General features: G+C 34.6%; 1 protein-coding gene across 1 annotated transcript in view; it reads left to right on the top strand.

Moving 5' to 3' along the window:
• ATPsynB (ATP synthase subunit b, mitochondrial) overlaps nucleotides 1-20266 on the top strand; it is a 59083-nt gene that overhangs the window by 37498 nt on the left and 1319 nt on the right. The window lies entirely within an intron of this gene.

Here is a 20266-nt window from a genome sequence, read left to right as displayed (position 1 = left end):
TCGCCCACGTGACATTCGTAGTTCACCGCTTGTACGCCTCCAGCTTCTCCTCACCTTTTTTGAATAGCAACATACCATGTGTGATGCATCATTTGAAAAATCCCATCGTGAGGAATGATTTGAATATTTTGAAATCATGTTCAAATGAATGAAACATTTACCTTCATGCCCAGATACAGCCATAATTCAAAATTGTCAAGTGTTCTATGAAGAAATTCTATTCGATAGAATAGAACTTGAATAAAAGTTGAGGAAGAAACTGTGGATGTCGCTTGGGCCTCTCTGAATGTATTCCCTTGAAGTTACAGGTGAAGGGGATTTTTGATTTTAACCGGTTTTGGAAATATTCGGGGTTCATCTCCAATTAAAATTGAAGCCGCCATTTTTATTTGTAAGTAGTCTGTTTAAAAAATAAGGAATTTTTATTTTGTTCATTTCAAAACAGTCCCCCTCAGATATAATACACTTACGCCAGCGAAGCAGTTGTATGGAAGAGCAACTAAGTCGAATGCCGCCTCCTTGTTTCTTTCATGTGGTATGTAAAGGTGCGTATTCACCAAAAAAGCGAGCACGAGCAAACAAGAGCGAACAAGAGTGAACAGGCATTCTGCATCAATAACACAACACAACAAAAAAATATTTTTTGAATGTTTCCTACACTAAATTAGTCAATTTCTACTAATTTTGGGGTGATAAAAACGAAAATAACAATGAAAAATTTTTATTAGCTCTGGTTTTTGAGATACACAGTACTTAATCTTAAAGAGTAGTTATACTATACGTGAAAAGTGAAAGTACATAAAACAATATTGTTATGTTTCTTTTAGAATATTTTAAGTACAAAATTAATTAAAAAAAACATTATTCTTAGTGTTTTGACAAATAAAAGAAGTTTGTACCACCAAATTTCAATTAAGTCCATCCGATTCATTGTAAGATCGCTGTCGTTTAGCTTGTCTTTTATAAAACACTTCTGGAGCATCCCTACACACAGACCAGCAGTAGTCTGCAAACATTGCTTCATTCCAACGCCCCTGATATCTCTGTTCCATTAAGGCAATGTCTTGATGGAATCTTTCTCCATGTTCGTCACTCACAGCTCCACAGTTTTGTGGGAAGAAATTAAGATGAGAGTGAAGAAAATGAATTTTTAAGGACATGTTGCATCCAAGTTGGTGCATCTCTTTTGTTACCTAAAAACCCATGTACAACCCCCTTAAAGGCTTCCCAGGCTCTTTTTTCATTTCCTGTTAAAATCATGTCAAAAGCAGGATCATTTACGATTTCACGGATTTGAGGCCCAATAAAGATGCCTTCCTTGACTTTAGCATCACTCAACCTGGGAAACTTTGCTCTCAAGTACTTAAAAGCTTGTCCTTCCTGGTCCATGGCCTTCACAAAGTTTTTCATTAGTCCCAACTTAATATGTAATGGGGGAAGGAGAACATCCTTAGGATCTACAAGAGGCTCGTAAACTACATTTTTCTCAGTAGGGTTTAGGTCTCGTGTAGGCCAGTTCATTTTTTTATAGTGAGATTTTCTATCCCGACTGTCCCACAGACACAAAAAACAACAGTACTTGGTGAACCCTAATTGCATTCCTAGGAGTATAGCAATGACTTTCAGATCACCACAGATGTGTCACTTGTGTTGTTCATATTTGATTGATTGGAGAAGTGTTTTCATATTTATATACGTTTCCTTCATGTGAACTGCATGACCTATAGGAATAGAGGGTAGCTGATTTCCATTATGCAGAAGTACAGCTTTTAAGCTTAGTTTTGAAGAGTCTATAAACAGTCTCCATTCAGATGGAGTGTGATCCAAATTCAAGCAGTCCATCAAACCATTAACATCAGAACAAACTACGAGGTTTTCTTTTTTCTCAAAAAAAGGAAGCAAATCTTTTTGACGCTGTCTGTACTGAGATATTTTCACATCATGTTTTAGAAGATTCCACTGTTGTAGTCTTGACCCTAACAGCTCAGCATTTTCCTTAGACAAGCGAAGATCTCTAATAAGGTCACTCAACTCTGCTTGACTAATTCTGTGCGGATCACTAGACCTATCGCTTACCTCAAAATCAGGGTCATAGGATGTAGAAGGATGGGTTGCTCCTTCTAAATAGTCTTCATCACCTTCCTCTAAAATTTCACAGTTTTGGGGTGGAGAAGGGACTGGCAAATTGTCTGAGTGTGGTACAGGCCGAAGAGCAGATGGGAGATTAGGTTATTTAACCGTTCCTCTTTTCTTCATAGATAAACCTTGCTCAATGGGAGGAGTTAAGCAGAAATAACAGTCGTCTGTATGATTGGTAGGCTCACGCCAAACCATAGGTACTGCAAAAGCCATTGCCCGGTTTTTATTTTTCAGCCACTCTCGCAATATGACGGAACAAGAATTACAACATATATGAGGAGCCCATGATTTATCTTGGTCCCCAACTTTCACACCAAAATAATGTTCATAGGCTGTCTTAACGATAGGTGTCATTTTACGTTTCTGAGCCTTAAATGTTATTTCACCACATATATAGCAAAAGGTATCGACAGAATTCACACACTTTCGAGGCATTTCAGATCAGCACTTAAATTAATTTAAAAATCAACTTCACACGATAATTTCAATAGCAACCACGTGCGTACAATTGACAAACTCACATAGGTTATGTTTACTACTTAAGAACAGCTGATGAGAGGGGTGTTATGTAAACAAACATGTGTACCAACTGTTGGTGATGAAATATTTCATTTGTTGAAAACTCAATATACATATATATAATATAATGATACTATATCTTGAAAACAAGAGCTAATATATAATTTTTATGGTCACTTTCGGTTTTAACACGTGGAAATACATTAAAATCATCTAATTTCAACCCCGAAACAAAAACTTTGTTGTGTTGTGTAATCGTTTGGTGAGTACGGGCTAGCGAGCGAGCGAACGTATGCTTGTTCGCGTTCGGAAAAGATCGAGAAGAAGGCGCTACATCAAAAGGTGCTCGCACAAAATAGGTGGATCAACTACGACTACGAACTTGAAGATTTGCTCTGGTGTGGACGAGACATCAATATAATAATAATAATAAATGGGCTTTATTCATTGACATACATTGTTTATACAAAAATCAATGAAAGGGCGAAGGTTAGCCGAGGCTGTTTTACAACTTAACCTGAGGATAGCATATTTCATTTAGAAATATAAAAATAATTACCTAGTATACATTGGTAAGTGAGTAGTTCATGAATCTTTATGAGACTAAGAAAAAACAAAGATTATAAATTCCAAAGTAAATATTAAATATCTATTTAGCCTAAATAAGGTAAAATATAGCAAAACATACACAAAGGTGAGACAAAGGGAACACCATATGAGCAAGGCATAACATGAATATATTATCTATCCAGAAGACTTCAGATATGTTTTCAACTTTTTCTTGAAATTATATATGGAGTAGTGTCTAAATTCACTGGGCAGAGCATTATATTGTTTGATGGAGTTGTAAATAAAACTACCAGAAAAGCAGGCTGTCGTGTGTTTTGGAATAATAAAAGTGACGGTTTCGTGTCCTCGAATTATTCTGTAATTTGAAAGTTTTATATCTTTCATAAATATAATTTGACTTTTTGTAAATGAGGAATTTATGTGTATTGACGAGTAGGTGGAGCTGCACAGTTTTAGCAATCGGTAACCAACCTGACTCCTTGAACTTGGGGGATATATGGTCGAATTTTCTCACACCATAAGAAAGACGAATGCAATTGTTTTGTATTTTTTGTGAGCGATTTACATCAGTTTGTATTAAAGCAGGTCCGTAGATTATATCGCAATATGATAATCTAGAATTTGTCTAGAGTTTCAACTTCAATTTGGAAGTCATAATATCTCCACTTTGATAGAGTTGACATAAGATACTGTATGAGCTACGACAAAGTGAATTTATGTGAAATCTCAGATCATCATCTAGCCATAAACCCAAGTTCTTGCTTTCTGTAACGAGCGAACACGAGCAAACATTCACGAATGCTCGCTCATACTCGCTCGTACTCGCTTTTTTGGTGAATACGCATCTTTATATGTATTTGAAAAAAAATAAAGACACATTACTATTATTATTATTATTATTATTATTTTTTACCGTAGTATGCACTGGTCAGGCCATATGCCTCGAAGCCCCGATACATTCGGGAGGGCGCGCCAGCATTATCAACCAACGACCACTCATTCCGAAAATCATGTACCCTGAGCAAGCGCAGTGACAGAGTGGTCTGGATAGAGTCTGCGGAATTCGAAGAGATAATTTCGATATTTCATCCGTTTTTCCTCCTCTTTTCCGACGATATTCGTCTCGCCAGGAGCTGAAAACTCCACGACAAATAGCGTCTTGCTCTGGTGGTCGAGAAGGACTACATCAGGCTTATTAGCTTGTATGAGCCTGAGGGTGGGGAACGAATAGTTCCAATTAATTCGGTACTTCTCGTTAATCCCCCGGAGCGTAGGGCAACACCGGTGTCTTGTTTATACCGTAAGAGTGCCGAAGATGGTAATATAGCACATATTAGGGCCACGTTATGTCGATGGATATAGGCCGAGACCGCATATACTGGACATGCTGATAGCAAGTGCATTAGGGTCTCGGGCGCCACGCAGCAGGTCCTGTACCTTGTGTCAGGAACCTCTATACGCAGCACGCGACTGCGATAGACTAAGGTGTTGAAGACACCATCCTGGCAAGCCATGATGAACCCCTCAGTTTCCGACCTCAGCACACTCGACCTGAGGAAAGCGAGAGTCAGGTGTTTTAATGAACCAAATTCCCAATGTTATTGGGGAAGACTCCATGCATTGGCTTATCCTTGTGTTTCCACAGAAGTGAGGTGATCTCAGCGGCTTTTATATAAGTTTTTTGCTAAACGTTCAGTGTCGAAAACTAAACCGAGTTCATCAGCTGCTCGGTCAGCTGCCCTAAAGAGAAATGCTCCAATTCCTGCTCTCTCATAGTCACAGACCATGCAGAGAAGGGGATCCAAACTCCTGACAACTTTACACGCTATATCCAGAACCATTCTGCCATTTAAACACTCCAAACTCAAAAGTCCACGGCCTCCCTGTTGTCGGGAGAAGTACAACCGTGGAACGGACGATTTGGGATGCAAACTGCTATAGAGATGCAGCTCCTCCCACTTTCTTCTCTTCACTACTCCAAACGAGTATAGTAAGATTGGAACGGCAAGCATATTTGTTGCAGCAACTTTGTTCTTCCCCGACAGTTCCGATGACCAGATCTGTCAAAGTTTGTGCTGATACTTGCCGCGAAGAGAGTTTTTCACCCCTGTTACCTCTTGTGAGTGGCGTTGTTCAACCCCGAGGTAAGTTTACGTCTCTCCTGCATCCAAATGGTGTAGGATGCTTACATCCACGAGCTGCACCTTCTCTCCGTAGTCCCCGCATCGTCCTCTTTTGAGATGGACCATTTCACATTTGTCTATCCCGAATTTCATACCGATAGCATGCGCATTATTATTATTATAACTAAGAACAAATGACAATACGGAAGTTCGCCCTGCTACTTCCACGCAACTTGTATGAACATGCTTCGACGCAAGCCGGCACAGATTATCGTACTCCAAATAAGGTAAAAATTCACATCCGATGGTTTTAAGTCAAATGAATTAAACTAAATTATAGGCGTAAGAAAATTGAAACATCGAGAAATAGTGAGTGTTATTATTTTCGTTCGGGTTTGAAACCGATACAATTATCTATAATGCTGTTTCACCATGATGGTTCTCTCTGAATTCAGATTAATACTCTGTCAGTATCATGTTATTTTGAAAGTATTTATTTATTCATTCATTCGGATATATTGGTGGGAAAGTTGCCCGAATTTTGTTGAATACACTAAATATGAATCTGTTGAAACTGACTCTTTCATACACACTTTCCCCTAGTAACCGCTATATCCATCAATTTATATTCAAAACACACTTTTTTGTGAGATTTTCACAATAAAGTGTTTCTTGAATACGATGAAGATTTTCATCAAGTATCGGCCAATTCCATCATATACATTTGTGACGTTTCATTGATAATAATCGATTTTTGGCCTATTTTATGAAGTTTCTCAGAACTGTTGACGTTTAAAAATGTATTATTGAAATAATGTTCGGTGGCTAGTTTCCAATTTATATCGCTGCATATGAAAAATGTTTTTCATTTCATTATCTCATCACTAGAATATATGAAGCAGATTTCTTTATCGAAGTATTAGTAACAAACAGTAAATTCGCACATAATCACATAAAGTTGAATGGTATCATAACTATGAGTTATCTATCACATTCAACATTATGCTTTCCGTCGTTCACAATTGCTACTTCAGGGTTTCAAGCACGTTCCTTTGGCAAAACCATTAATCAGCGTTTTGATATTCAATATGTTGATGAACTTGTATTAAATTACTTTACGGTGGAAGACGCAGTTCATCTTTATGGTATCAATTGGGTCCTGGAAGGTCTCAAAAGATTTTACGTTAAATAGATTTATTATGAAAAATGATATTGATACTTACATTTTTTAAATAACAATATTGGAAAATTATCATAACTATTAACAACTATTTCATCAATTCCATCAAATTCTCGGTATGAATGAATTTGCATGAACTAAGGCTACGTAAAAGTCAACATGCTTTTGTGTTTTGTTAGATCTTCAGTAATTCATGTAGTGACTGTCAAATTGTTCTTTACAAATGGGAAACTTCTGTTTCATCAATAATTAAAAAAATACTTGCTCTTAATAGTTCCGCATCATCTGAAATTCAGATAAAGCACTGAAATTCTTTTGTCAAACATAGAGAATCAAAAATTAGAAATTTATACAGAAATGAAGTATTCGTATATTTTCCAAGGCGTAAATCTGATATTTTGAAAGTGGCTCCGTATATGCCGAATATGAATTCACGGCCTTTTAGCTTTCAAATTACTTTTTTTTTTTTAGTTTACTTTCATTTCTCGATTTTCTTAGATAGATGAAAAACACTACTCGAATTGAATTTTTGACGTTAGTCCAAGGTGAGACATGTGTCATTTTAGTTTTCGAAATCATTGAAGACATGTATCGCGGCATTTTTCTGCCAGAACAACTTTTGACTGTTAACGTCCTTTTTTATCTGTGAGTTATACCAAGAATTATTTGAGAAATAATATTTAATAATAATTCAGATGCATATGAACAAGGTTAACATATCCCTTCGTAAATATACAGTTGCAAACTTACAAAGTAATAACCACCTATCATGAGTATAAATGCAGTAAAAACTGAATGAAGAAAAGAGAAATGAAACTTTCTATGTTTTTTATCACTTTTATTTGTACCTAACGTTAATGCAGTTTCGTCATATACGGACATAATAGTTTATTGTATAAGTTTGAAAATGTCCGTATAGGACGAAACTGCAGTAACGTTAGTTACAAATAAAGGTGGTGAAAAACATAGAAAGTTTCATTTCTCTTTTCTTCATTATGATTTCCCACCACTTAGTAACGTCTACATCTATCAATTTATTGCAGTAAAAAAATACAATAAATATTTATACATCTCTAAAGTTATTCAAAAAACATTTACTCATGTATACCAACTCGATTATATTATAATTGATATATTGCATATGTTGAATAGGTTTCCTTGAATACATTTTGAGTAAAATACTTCGTTTTGCAGGAATTTGTTCAGGGCTTTTTTACATTGATGTTTGTAATATCTATAATGTCGGGTATTATAGCACCCAATGCTTCTATTCAAATCATAGTTTTGGCCAGTTGTTATTGTTATTAATATTTTATATTATAAACAATTAATTCAGTGTGCTTTCATCTACCTCAAAATATCAAACAATTTCCCAAACATTGATTTTACTAATCCATAGCATAGAGGCTTCAATTGAAATAGTATTCTGCAGCTGTCTGATAATGACTCATATTTTACTTAGTTTATTGAAAACTCTCTCATATATTTTTGTCTTGATAATATTCCTGTTTATGTTTTTCGTAAGGTATTGAATGAAAATGACTCTAAATATTTACCAAGTACGGCTACGTCGATGATTTTTGATATCTGGCTTTGTGAACAACCTTGGTAAACAAGCATAGTATTTCATATATATTTAAGGTGTTTTCCAAAAATTCATAAATGTAACAGTTGAATTTTAGGTTAAAAACAATTGGATTTGTTTAATTTTTTATATTCAATGAATGGTCTGCGGTTGTTTAAATCTGTGGGATGATAATAAATAAATTGATTGTAAGAACAGTTTTAGATAGGGAAAGAGAGAAAACACAAACTGTAAATTGAATAAAAATCATCACTTCATTACATTACACAATGACATAAAAGCATTTTGGCTAGACTTACCTCTTTTACAAAAAAAAAACAATTTTCTTGTTAGAATTAGTCACGACAAGATCAAGTCACTTGATGTTTTCTTCTTTCTACACAGGTAAATCGATAGGATTAATTTCATTTTGAAGTTTGAATTTTTTTAGAGCTGGTACATAACATTTTGTATTAAAAATGTTTTTTGTAATGAATTTATTATTTATTATCAGTTATCGCTAGACATATTCCTCATAGTCTGTTCATTTCAATCAATGCATCATTATTGCCTGGTTAGTCCCTACAACGTTTATTCGATCACTACCAAACTTTGCCGAGTTATAAGTCTTCAAAATTAGGATGGCGACCATATTGTTTTCCGCCATTTTAAATGTTTTTTTCTTGAACTCTTTTATTCAATATCCATATCCATAACTTTGGGAACGTTCTGGCAAGTTTCAACAAAATATTCTTCAAAATGATCCATATACAGATTGAGTCAACAATATTCCCTCTGTCCATGGCTAAAATAATTGTTCGAATTGCTCAATTTTTTTTCTGCAGTCATATCAATAAATACTATCTTTCAAAATTATTTTCTCCCATACTGGGTGATTCAGCCGAGTGTGGCCAACCAAAGTTATATTTTTTCAAATGGAACACCCAGTATACGAATACGTTATTCGACTCCATATTTTTTTTAGTTCTCTCGAATTTCCATTGCGGCATTTCCAAGTTATTCCAGGAAAACCAATTTTGCAGACAACAGGTCAGACAGACATGATTCAACTTTTTCAAATGGAACACCCTGTATTTTTTCATTTGTATGAAATGTTCCAACATTTCACTACATTTTTTTTTATCGAGGTATACTATACGAAAAACAGATATTTTACAAATTATATTCAGTTTTATTCATTAAGTTCTATTGAATAGAGGAGTCGAAAAGGCGTTCAAAAAGGGCGATCATTTTCTGCAACACATAATGTCAGTCTCTTTTTAAACGAATTCTCTACACGTTCCAGCATATCCTCTGGGATTTCCCTGCCCCATAAAAAAATTCATTTTGGTCAGGTCAGGTGATCTGGGTGGCCACGCCTCAGGCCCACCCCTACCTATCCATTTTTTATTGAAATGATTGTTAAAGTATTCCAGTACCCCAGTTTTAAAATGTGGTGGTGCACCGTCTTGTTGTAGCCACATTCTAAGTCTTGTTCCATATGGAACCCCGTCCAATAAATTCGAAAACTCATGCCCAAGAAATCTTACAATTTTCTTCCAGTGAGATGCTCATCAGTGACGGCTCGTGCACTGGAGAACAGGGGAGGCTTAAGTCATATAGACTATATACACACAGAAAAGCCCGCCGGATGCGCGAAATTTTATATGTTGTTGCACGCTTTGCTTAATACTAAAGTTAGGGCATGGGCATGACAATGCGTAAAAAGTGCATGAGGAGCTATGGACTTTATTTTAATTTATAAACCATTTAAATGGCCAACCATGACCGTAGCCCCATCATAGGTTTGCGCAATTAACTTCAGCCTAAAATTATAGGTGTCACACATATAAATTAAATAATTAAACAAATCGTCAGCTGTGCGCCCAGATGAAACATCATGAAAACCCATAAAACGTTCTACCACATTACCATCTTTGACATATCTAAAAACGATTGAAAGTTGTGATGTACAGGTAATATTGGTAGTTTCATCAATTTCCCATGCAAAAAAAGAAACACTTTCAATCTCCTTGCTTATATTTTCCTTAATAATATATGCCACACTGTCTATAATAATCTCATTTTGGATGGTTTTTGAGGTGCCCGAAAAAACGCTACCGTTTAAAAAAGTGCCAAATTGTGAATCATATTTGCCCCATAACACGAGGTAAATTTTTTAAATCGAAGTATCCTATTTTAGACCACGTTTGGTATTCGGTTTGTACGGAAAATAAAAAACAGGTCCAACAAAAAAGTTTTTCTCGTTTAATGGAGCCGGTTAACCAATCGCATTTAACGTACCAACTAATATTAAATCCTCGATTTTGTCGATTATCGACGACGATTTAATTGATATCAAATTTGATTGGGGCCTTCCCAGAGTTTTAATAATGTAAAGTTTATTATCATAAGATAAAGACTTAAAATTATTTGTCAGCAACCAATCGACTACATCGTCAAATTTTTTAATTTCGTCCAACTTATCCATAATAAATGAAAAAAAAAAACTTACCGAAAAGTGAAAACCTGAAAACACCTTGAAATTGAAAGAAAACACTTTAAAAACACATTAAAAATATTATCAAAAAGCACTGCTATACTATAATACTGCCTGTTTTATACACAAATAACAAATATTATCAAGAAACACTAAAACGATTTACTAGAATATTTTTTAGTCTCGGTCCATCACGGTTTCCCGTCCGAATAATTAAATAAAAAACAAACGCAGTCGTACACTAACGGGGACCAACTGGAGGATAGCCTCCCCTGACGCTATAATTTCTGCAACTGAAATTACAAATCGGGATGTATGTCACTGGTTGGATCGGTCTCGTGGAGCCTATGTTTTTTAAAGCGGTCGGAGGCTTGGCTCCCTTGCAACGTATTAGTCCAATAAAATGAGGATTTAAATTACCATGCAAAAGGCAAGCCTGCATTTTTCAATATAAGTTGATTTTAGCATACATTCAACGGATTAATAGTTAAAAAATTTTGAATTTCATTTAGGGGATAGAAAATGAATAAAAACTATCCCAAAAATCCCTTTTTTGAATATATCTCGAAAGCATAAAAATATATGAAAAAAAGGTCGAAACAGAAAATGTAGGCAATAAAATTTTCTATAAAATCGTTTCTGATCACTTTTGACGTATTTGCAATAGAAACCGAGATATTTGCAATAATCAATTAATACTTATAGTTCAGACGGGCTGCAGTAGAGCGGCTAATTCTGTCTGGCAACAGGTATTATGAGACATTCACCGAGCAAGCGTAACGAAATAGATCGATGTTATAGACTGTGAAATGAATCATTGTAGTTGGGTGTTTGGGAGAGTGACCACACTTCCCGATTTTCGCGGGGCAGTCCAGCTTTTTGGTGGGTTTGGGTTACAAGATCTTTTTTTGGAACTTCTGTCCAAGGGCACCGAAAATTATGATCAAATGCTCATTCGATTCAGAATGACCCCTAGTAACTTTATGAAAAATTTCCAGAGAGGCTCAAAAAATTGCTAAAGTAAAAATTTAGTAAAAAAAAGCGGAGTTTGGTTTTTTGCAAATATCTCTGAAAATATTAAAGATATCCGAAATTAGAAAAAAGACCTTTGAAGTGGAAAAAAAATACTGAAAAAACAACCTCCCCAAACTCTATCACCGACATTTATAATTTCAATTAAGAAGCGAAAATAGCTCTAAAAGTGGGCAATGCGCGTCCCGTACGCGCTGACCGATATGGACCTTTGAACAATAAAAATTATTTCAACTCATTGAATATCATCATTGAGAAAAACAACTTCACATACCTTAAAGACACTTGAAAGAACGAAAATCCATGGAAAAAATTTTTCTGGTGATTATTTTATTAGATATACTTTGGTTAATTAACTGATTTTTAAAAGTTTTGAATTTACATAAAAACCTCGATGATTTTTAAATTATTTATGTTATTAATAATTATGTTATTAGTAATTAAAGACAGTAAAAAGTGAAAAATTCAATTGAAGCAATGAAAAAGTTTTCTTTATATTCGAATTTGTTTATATTCTTATTATTGAGAGTTACATAAAAATGGTTTTTACGCCACTTTTAGCTCTATTTGTTTGCAAAATTGGTATAAACAATTGTATTGTTTGAGATATTTGAAATTTTTCAGAGGGGATTTTTATCAATAATGAATATTATGATTTTTAAAAACAAAATCATTTCTCAAAAAAAATTATTGCTTAAAAACGCATTTGTTGATTCACAATTTTGTTTGCTACTAAATATGAATATTGAGGAATTTTTTTTTTAATCATAATTTCAATTTTTTTTATATTCTGAATAAAAAATTTGTTTAATAAACAATTTGTTTTGAAGAATTAATTTTTACAATTTAGATTTCTTAAATGCTACCAAAAAAAAATAAAAACAACAATTTGTTCCTTCTTGTGACACATGATTTTTGAATTTCACTAGTTCGGACTTCCATTGTCTAATATATAAAATGATTTGAAATCCCTGAAACAACTGAAAAAAAGGAAGAATTAAAAATGAATAGCTGAAAATAACAATTATATTAGTCAAAAAATCTGAAATGAAATAATAGTGAAATGAAATACAAGTGAAAATAGAACAATTGAACAAAAAATAAAAAAATAAAAATAAAGAAATTGAAATGAAAATAAAAAAAAAAGTTAATAGATTACAAACCAATCGACGTTTCGATTGTTAGTATCTATAATCGTCTTCGGGTGATGACTGGATTGATTCCTCGGAGAGATGACTATTTTTGTGTCGTTCGAGTACTTTCATTTATCTTCGCTTTCCATTTTTTCCGCTTCACTGGTTCAGTGGGAGATAACCGTTTGGCGGAAGTTGGCCATTTTTCGCTTGATGATGGGTTTCCATATGTTGCGTATCTCTACGCTAGCTTGGGTGAATACGTTGTTGGACAACATGTATGCGGCTTCCTTGAATTTTCTCCTAAATCAATGTTCCTCTCTGTGTATGATCTCAGCTTGGGACCACTCAATGTTGAGTTGATGGGTCCAAACATGTTCTGCTATTCCTGATTTGCTGGTTTCCCCTCGCTGTGTGTGTTTCTTGTGTTCGGCAATGCGAACATTCAATGGCCTCTTAGTTTCACTAATATAGGATTTCCCGCACTCACAGGGTATCCGGTAAATGCAATTTTTGGAATCGCAGTAAGCGTTTGGTGGCCTGGTTTTCGTGAGGCTGCTACGGATAGTGTTCCCGGATCTGAAGCAGGTTCTAATGTTGTACTTGGAACCAATTCTTCTAATCCTCTCCGATAATACTCTGATGTAGGGAAGTGCAAGCACTGGTTGTGACGGCTTCTCTTCCTTGCGAGGCTCCTGCTGTTTTTTACCCAAAGTCTTTTCTACCATCGCTTTGGAGTAGCCATTCTGTTGAAGATCATTTTTGATGATGTCTAGTTCCTTCTCGAGACCTTCTTTCGTATTACAGAGCCCGAAAGCACGGTCTAATAGAGTCTTAATGATTCCTCTTTTAGTCAATTGATGTTAGTTGTATTCGTGGTTCAGATACTGTCCCGTGGGTTTTCGGTATACAGATGTTTCCCACAGACGTTCCGGTCGAAGTAGCACTCCAAATCATACAGAGAAAGCTATCCGAAGACGGGAACCTGAAAGAGAGAACGAATCTACCTATAGAAGTAATTATGGAATTACTAGGATGCTGTGCACGAAACTGTTATTTCCAACTGAAGGACGAATTCTTTACACAAGATGAGGGCTGCCAATGGGATCGCCACTTTCACCAGTCATAGCAAACATATATATGGAGTGGTTTGAAACTCTGGCATTTGAAGAAGCCCACAAGAAACCTCGAGTCTGGTTGAGATATGTGGGCGACACCTTCATAATTTGGAACCATGAGAATACTGAACTAGACGCCTCTCTGAAATACATCAACAGCGTGAGACCTTCCATCAATTTCACAATGGAGAAGGAAATCCACAACGAATTGCCATTCTCAGATGTTGTGGTGAAGAGGACCGACACTAAGTGGGAAACATCTTTATACCGAAAACCCACTCACACGGGTTAGTATCTGAACCACGAATCCAACCACCATCAATCGACTCAAAGAGGAATCATCAGGACTTTATTAGACCGTGCTTTCGGGCTCTGTAATACGAAGGAAGGTCTCGAGAAGGAACTAGACATCATCAACAGCCATTGTCAATAACCTTCAAACACATGATTTTTGTGTTAAACAATACGGAATTTTTTTTTTACACAAAAAGAACGAAAAATGTCAATAATTAAATTACAAGTAATTATATTTTTTGGATCTACTCGTTTTTGTATAAAGTTATTTTTTTGAAATTGATTTATTCCTTCGTTCTTTGTTTTGGAAGATTCTCCACATTTTTTTGTATCAAGATGGAGTAGCAGAAAGTCAAAAATTTCAATACTTCTTAACCAAATGCCTCAATTTCACTTTTTAATATTTTTCAGGTGAAGAAGAATGTTTAGTACTAAAAATCGTTATAATCAAGGATCCATTCTTCTTCAGAATCCTCATGAGAATCAGCGTTTTTCAAAATATCATTAATAATCAGCCACTTCTGCTTTTGTTGATTTTCTGACATATTATATGTATAGATAATTTTTTCTTACCTTTCCCAAATAGGGCGCTAGTTGTGTCACAATCTGCGAAAGCGTGTGCAAATAATATGAATTGTTTGAAATTACTATTGTCAGAAGTGGAATATAATTTGTTGGTAGATTTTTTCGAACTGAATAGTTTATTAAAAAAATGTTATCGTCTGTTGTTGTGAGACCAATTAATAAAACCAATAAATCGACGTCGTTGCCAACAACTGCAACTGAATTTCCATGGTTATTCTTCAAGTATATCGCGGTATTGGCAATAAGTGAATCATCATCCTCATCAGCTTTCCTTACTTCAATTCCAGTTGAGCGTAGATATTCACTCAAATTCAGAACAAAATTGTGTTTGTTACAAATATAAAAATTTCGTTTCTGTAAATGTAACAAGCATATTTTTGTCAAAATCTACATCTGCAGCAACACTTTCCACTTGTTTTCGATATCTTTCGTAAGACTTGACACCAAATTGATCACTGCTGTATCCATACAACCACTGCATTACCAGTGAAATGACTAACAATGTATTGACGATAAGATTGAAATAATTTCAAGTATGTTTTACCATAAGGCCAGGTGACTTGGTGGAGTAAAAACCCCCCATCAACGACGAATGAAAAAGATAATAACAATTTATCACTTTCAAGACTGGTTTTGAAAACAGTAAACAAATCTGACTTTTGGGTCTTCCTCATGAAGCCTGCAGAATCGAATAATGATAGTGAAAATGGCGCTAATTCGTATTCAAAAGCTTTTTTAGAAAGCTCTTCATCGTCTCTAGTTAAGACGTTATGTTGTCTGATGAGTGTACTTTTCTCTTAATGGTCATGCTAATCGGCAAAATTGCCGCTACTGATCAATGGAAAATCATCACTAGATGAGAAAAGAACACACGCAATACCCTCAAAAGGTCAATGTTTGGGCAGGGATTGTAGGAAACCATATCATTGATCCCTTTTTCATTGAGGGCAACTTGAAGGGCGATAATCATTTGAAACTCAAAATAATGTCATTCCAAGTTTAGCCAATTCATATCCTGATCCAGGAAACCCTCTAGTTTCAATGAATACGATATGGTTTTAGCAGGATGGAGCATGGAGTTGAGGATCGATTGAATGGCCAGCTTGATCACCTGATCTTTCATCATTAGATTTTTTTATGGGGATATGTGAAGGGCAATGTGTACGAAACTATACCTTCAGATTTTAGTGACCCAATAGAACGAATAACGCTTGCGATTAGGTCGGTCATGCCTGATATGTTGAATAATGTTAGAAGACAGTTTTATTTGAGATTAGGATGTTTCCAAGAGGTTTGCGGTTAACTTCGTTAACATCCATAATTCTTTTTCATATTCTACATACAATTACGTTTTGCATTACATTTAGTTTTTGAGTGTATTTTAAAGCGATAACATCAAAAAATTGGGGGTTGTACCTGTCATTCGAAGGGGGCTGAAGGTAGGGGTGACAATTTTAAGTAGAAGAATGTCAAATTATAATTTACATTTGACGTCTTCCGGGATTTTTTTAATATGTACTGTAACCGTAATAATGAATTTATTCCATTTGGCTTTTACACACTGTATATATTTCACAGATTAAAGAATATAAATTTATTTTCGATAATATTTTTGAGACACATGTGTATAATAAATTATTCAATTTTTTTACATAACAATGAATAAGATGAATAAATCATTATATTCTTATAAATCATTTCTTGCAATAAAAACATTTTACTGTTAGGTTCTGTTATCTAAAGTAAAACATAAAATAATATACAGTAGATACAAACCATCATGAAATCGACATGACTCCTTGCCTTTCCACACTTTATATTTCAGGTAATTTTTCACTTTACTTTTGTCTATTAATGTCTTTAAACCTTTTTTTCACAGTTGCAATTGTGTCACAATCACTTTCAAGAGGCAATTCACAAATTGAGCACAATTCACGTTCCATTTCCATTTTCACTTTTCACACTGTAATGAAATGGATGCAAACATTTCCGGGAATGAAAATAAATATAACTCGCATTCATTCATATGTGCACCTGGGAAACACCGACAACATTTAATCTATTTCGTAGTGCTGGAGAGATATAGCCGCTCTACTGCAGCCTGTCTGAACTATAAGTATAAATTGATTATTGCAAATATCTCGGTTTCTATTGCAAATACGTCAAAAGTGATCAGAAACGATTTTATAGAAAATTGTATTGCATACATTTTTTGTTTCGACCTTTTTTTCATATATTTTCATGCTTTCGAGATATATTTAAAAAAGGGATTTTTGGGGTAGTTTTTATTCATTTTCTATCCCCTAAATGAAATTCAACATTTTTTAACAATAAATCCTTTGAATATATGCTAAAATCAACTCATATTAAAAAATGCAGGCTTGCCTTTTGCATGGTAATTTAAATCCTCATTTTATTGGACTATATGGCATTTATTATTTCGGGTTGATAGTTTATTCGTTATTCGTTCATGGGCGGTGCGTTTGAGTTTTGTTGATGCAGGATACAGTGTGGTACGTACTACGTAGTGAGTGATAGTGTTTTTTCGGGCATATTATGTATTTATAATAAAAATTAATGGTAAAGTAATAATACCCAAGCATTTTTAGAAAAAAATAATCATAATTCTTTGTCAATATCTTTCAATTTATTGCGATGAATAGACTCAAATTTTATGGGGAGGTTAAGCCTCCCTTGCCGCCTCTGACGAGCCGCCGCTGATGCCCATCCAAAAAATACGGACCGATAACTATTTTTCCGAGAATTCCACCCCAAATATTCAGTGACCAACGCTGTTGATGGTTCAGGCAACGAACAAAATGGGGGTTTTCCGTTGAATAATAATGCGTGTTGTGCTGATTCATAGTTCCTTTTTATGAAAAGTCGCTTCATTAGAAAATAACACGAAATCGAAAAACTCATTTTCCTGATTGATATTTTCTAAGTCCCATCGGCAAAATTGAACACGTTTTTCAAAATCTCTTCTTTGTAAGTCTTGCTTCAATTGTATGTGGTAAGGATGAAATTTGCTTGCTTGTATCATTCGAGACGCGCTGGTTTGAGAAAATCCTAATTCCCTGCTCAGGTCTCGGGTACTCACATGGGGATTTTCAACAAAGTTAAGAGCAATTTGAAATATATTCTCTTCATTTGTTACAGTGCAGAAACATTCGAACTTCTCGTGATTGACATTACCAGTTCTTTCAAATCTTGTTTTTAGAGGAACTTCTCTTTGTAAATCATAGATGCAAGGAGGCAGTTTTCGTCATTTTCACCCAAAGCATAGACCATCTGCACCATATCTTCTAATACATAATGAAAATGATTCAATCTACACGCGAAAGAAACTTCAACACATCGACGTCGTCACGATGAAAGGGCGTAAGCGACATTTGGTAAATTTTACAGGAGGCGGAAAAAACGTTTGAATGTGTTATATTTCAACTATTCTTTACAAGTTTTGCATGAATATTCCTCTAATATGTCCTTCTCATTTATGAGGGAAAAAATATCGAAAAGAAATTTAAATTATGCAGTTATTGAATAAAATGTCGCTTACGCCTTTTTTCTGTTTTCGAGTGGCGCTTAAGCCTTTTTCGATGGCGCTTGCATAAATCAGGTTCTTTCCATATCCATTCAATTTGGCGGTTAGAAGTCGATTACGACTTTTCATTATTCGGCAATCAAATGAAGAAAAACATGGTGGTTACGACTTTGAAAAAATAAAATAAGTAATAATATGATTATTTTATTAAAACTCAAAAAAAACACAATATATACTGTACAGAACAGAAAAAAACACAACAAAGACTTATATTTTTATTGTCTCAGAGACAGCTAGATTTATCGGAGGTATCGGGATAAATAGAGTTATCGTCTGTTCTTATCTTCATCGCCATATCCATGATTTTTTTGGACCTTGCTGACATCTGAAAAACAGGAAAAAAAATTTGCGTGAAGCGAATATTTCAATTATAGAATAATTCAAAAAATTCTTGTACCTAATACCAACCACAACAAGGTACATGGATGATTCATTGAACGAATTATTGGAAAGCTACTTTGGTCATACAGTGCGTTCAGAAATGAAATAAACATAACCCTTCCACTTCGTCGTTTCAACAACGTATTGCTTTGAAGAAATCAGGTATAATTATGATAAGTATTATACCATGAGTCGTTAGCGCTCACCATAAGAAAATTCAACACTACAGGGTTTAATGCAGTGAGTTTGAAAGAGTTCAGAGAAAGTTATTTATCATACTGAAAGTTGCAAATATCCGCCATTAATATGACCTGTCGCAGATACTACAGCGTCATGTATATTAGGTATAGAAAACTTCGAATACAAAAATATCTCCGAATTTTTCGAAATAGGTAACTTATAAGATTAATAATCGAACCCATTGTCGTTGAACTCCTAATTCTGGGATGCACTGCCAATTCTGGGATACAATATTATTTAAAATGTTCGTTAGAACAAAAAAAGAGTGCATTTTTCATTCCGACACGGAAATGTATCATCCTGTATCTAAAAATAATAATTATGCGTAAAGTAAAACTGAAAATCGAAAATAAAATCAGGGGCGTAAGCGACTAAGCAGAAACCAAAACTTATAGAGACATTGAGAAAGAATCGAGAGATTTTTGACGAAATATTGAATCAGTTTTAATATATATATTGCTGTTCTACAGGTTGTTACCATATTTATTCAAATTATTGAACGTTTTCCAATTAAAAAAGTTTATTGAGTACTCAATGCTATAGATATAGGAAAATGGCGCTTACGCCCACCTAGAAATCAAAAATAGAAAAGGGCTTAAGCGACATAACCAAATAAATCGATTTTTCACTGGGCTAGATCATAATTTTGATACCTAAATATTCTTCAAAGGCATGCTAGGATTGAAGGAAATAACATTCAAGTGATTACTTCTTACCTTGTTGAGGATTCACTTTAAAAAAAGGATTGGGCGTAAACACAACCTCACAGCATGGGAACTAGTCAGTTACTACCGACCGAGTCGATTTTTTACTGGAACATTTTTGTCGCTTAGGAAAGTCAAAGCCAAATTACTCGCGGTACGAATTTTTGTCGCTTAAACGTTTCGCACCATGAATAGACACGATTTCGAGCAATACATCGCGATAAAAAACAGTTTTTTCAAATTTTGGCGCTTACGCCCTTTCGTCGTGACGACGTCGACATGTCGTTATTGAAAAATTTCGAGATTCATTTTTTGATGTCAGTAATATTTTTTAGGTTTTTTACGCATTTTTTACCGTTGAAACCGCTGATAACTGTCACTAAATGGTGTGAAAATGCTAATGTAGTAGCGATTAGTTTGAATATTCGAAAAACAAATTTGAGTAAGTGAACGTAAGAAAATACATTTTTTGCGGTTACAACAATTACTAAAACTTGGTATAATTTGTAAAATACCAGTTTTTCATATAATATACCTTCGATAAAAAATGTTGTGAAATGTTGAAACATTTCATACAAAT

This window comes from Leptinotarsa decemlineata, unplaced genomic scaffold, assembly GCF_025532065.1.
Source record: "Leptinotarsa decemlineata unplaced genomic scaffold, Ldec_3_MD MMD2_tig00026299_RagTag_RagTag, whole genome shotgun sequence".
Classification (NCBI taxonomy): domain Eukaryota; kingdom Metazoa; phylum Arthropoda; class Insecta; order Coleoptera; family Chrysomelidae; genus Leptinotarsa; species Leptinotarsa decemlineata.
Note: the sequence above shows the minus strand (reverse complement) of the source record. Positions and strands in the feature narration are given on the sequence as shown.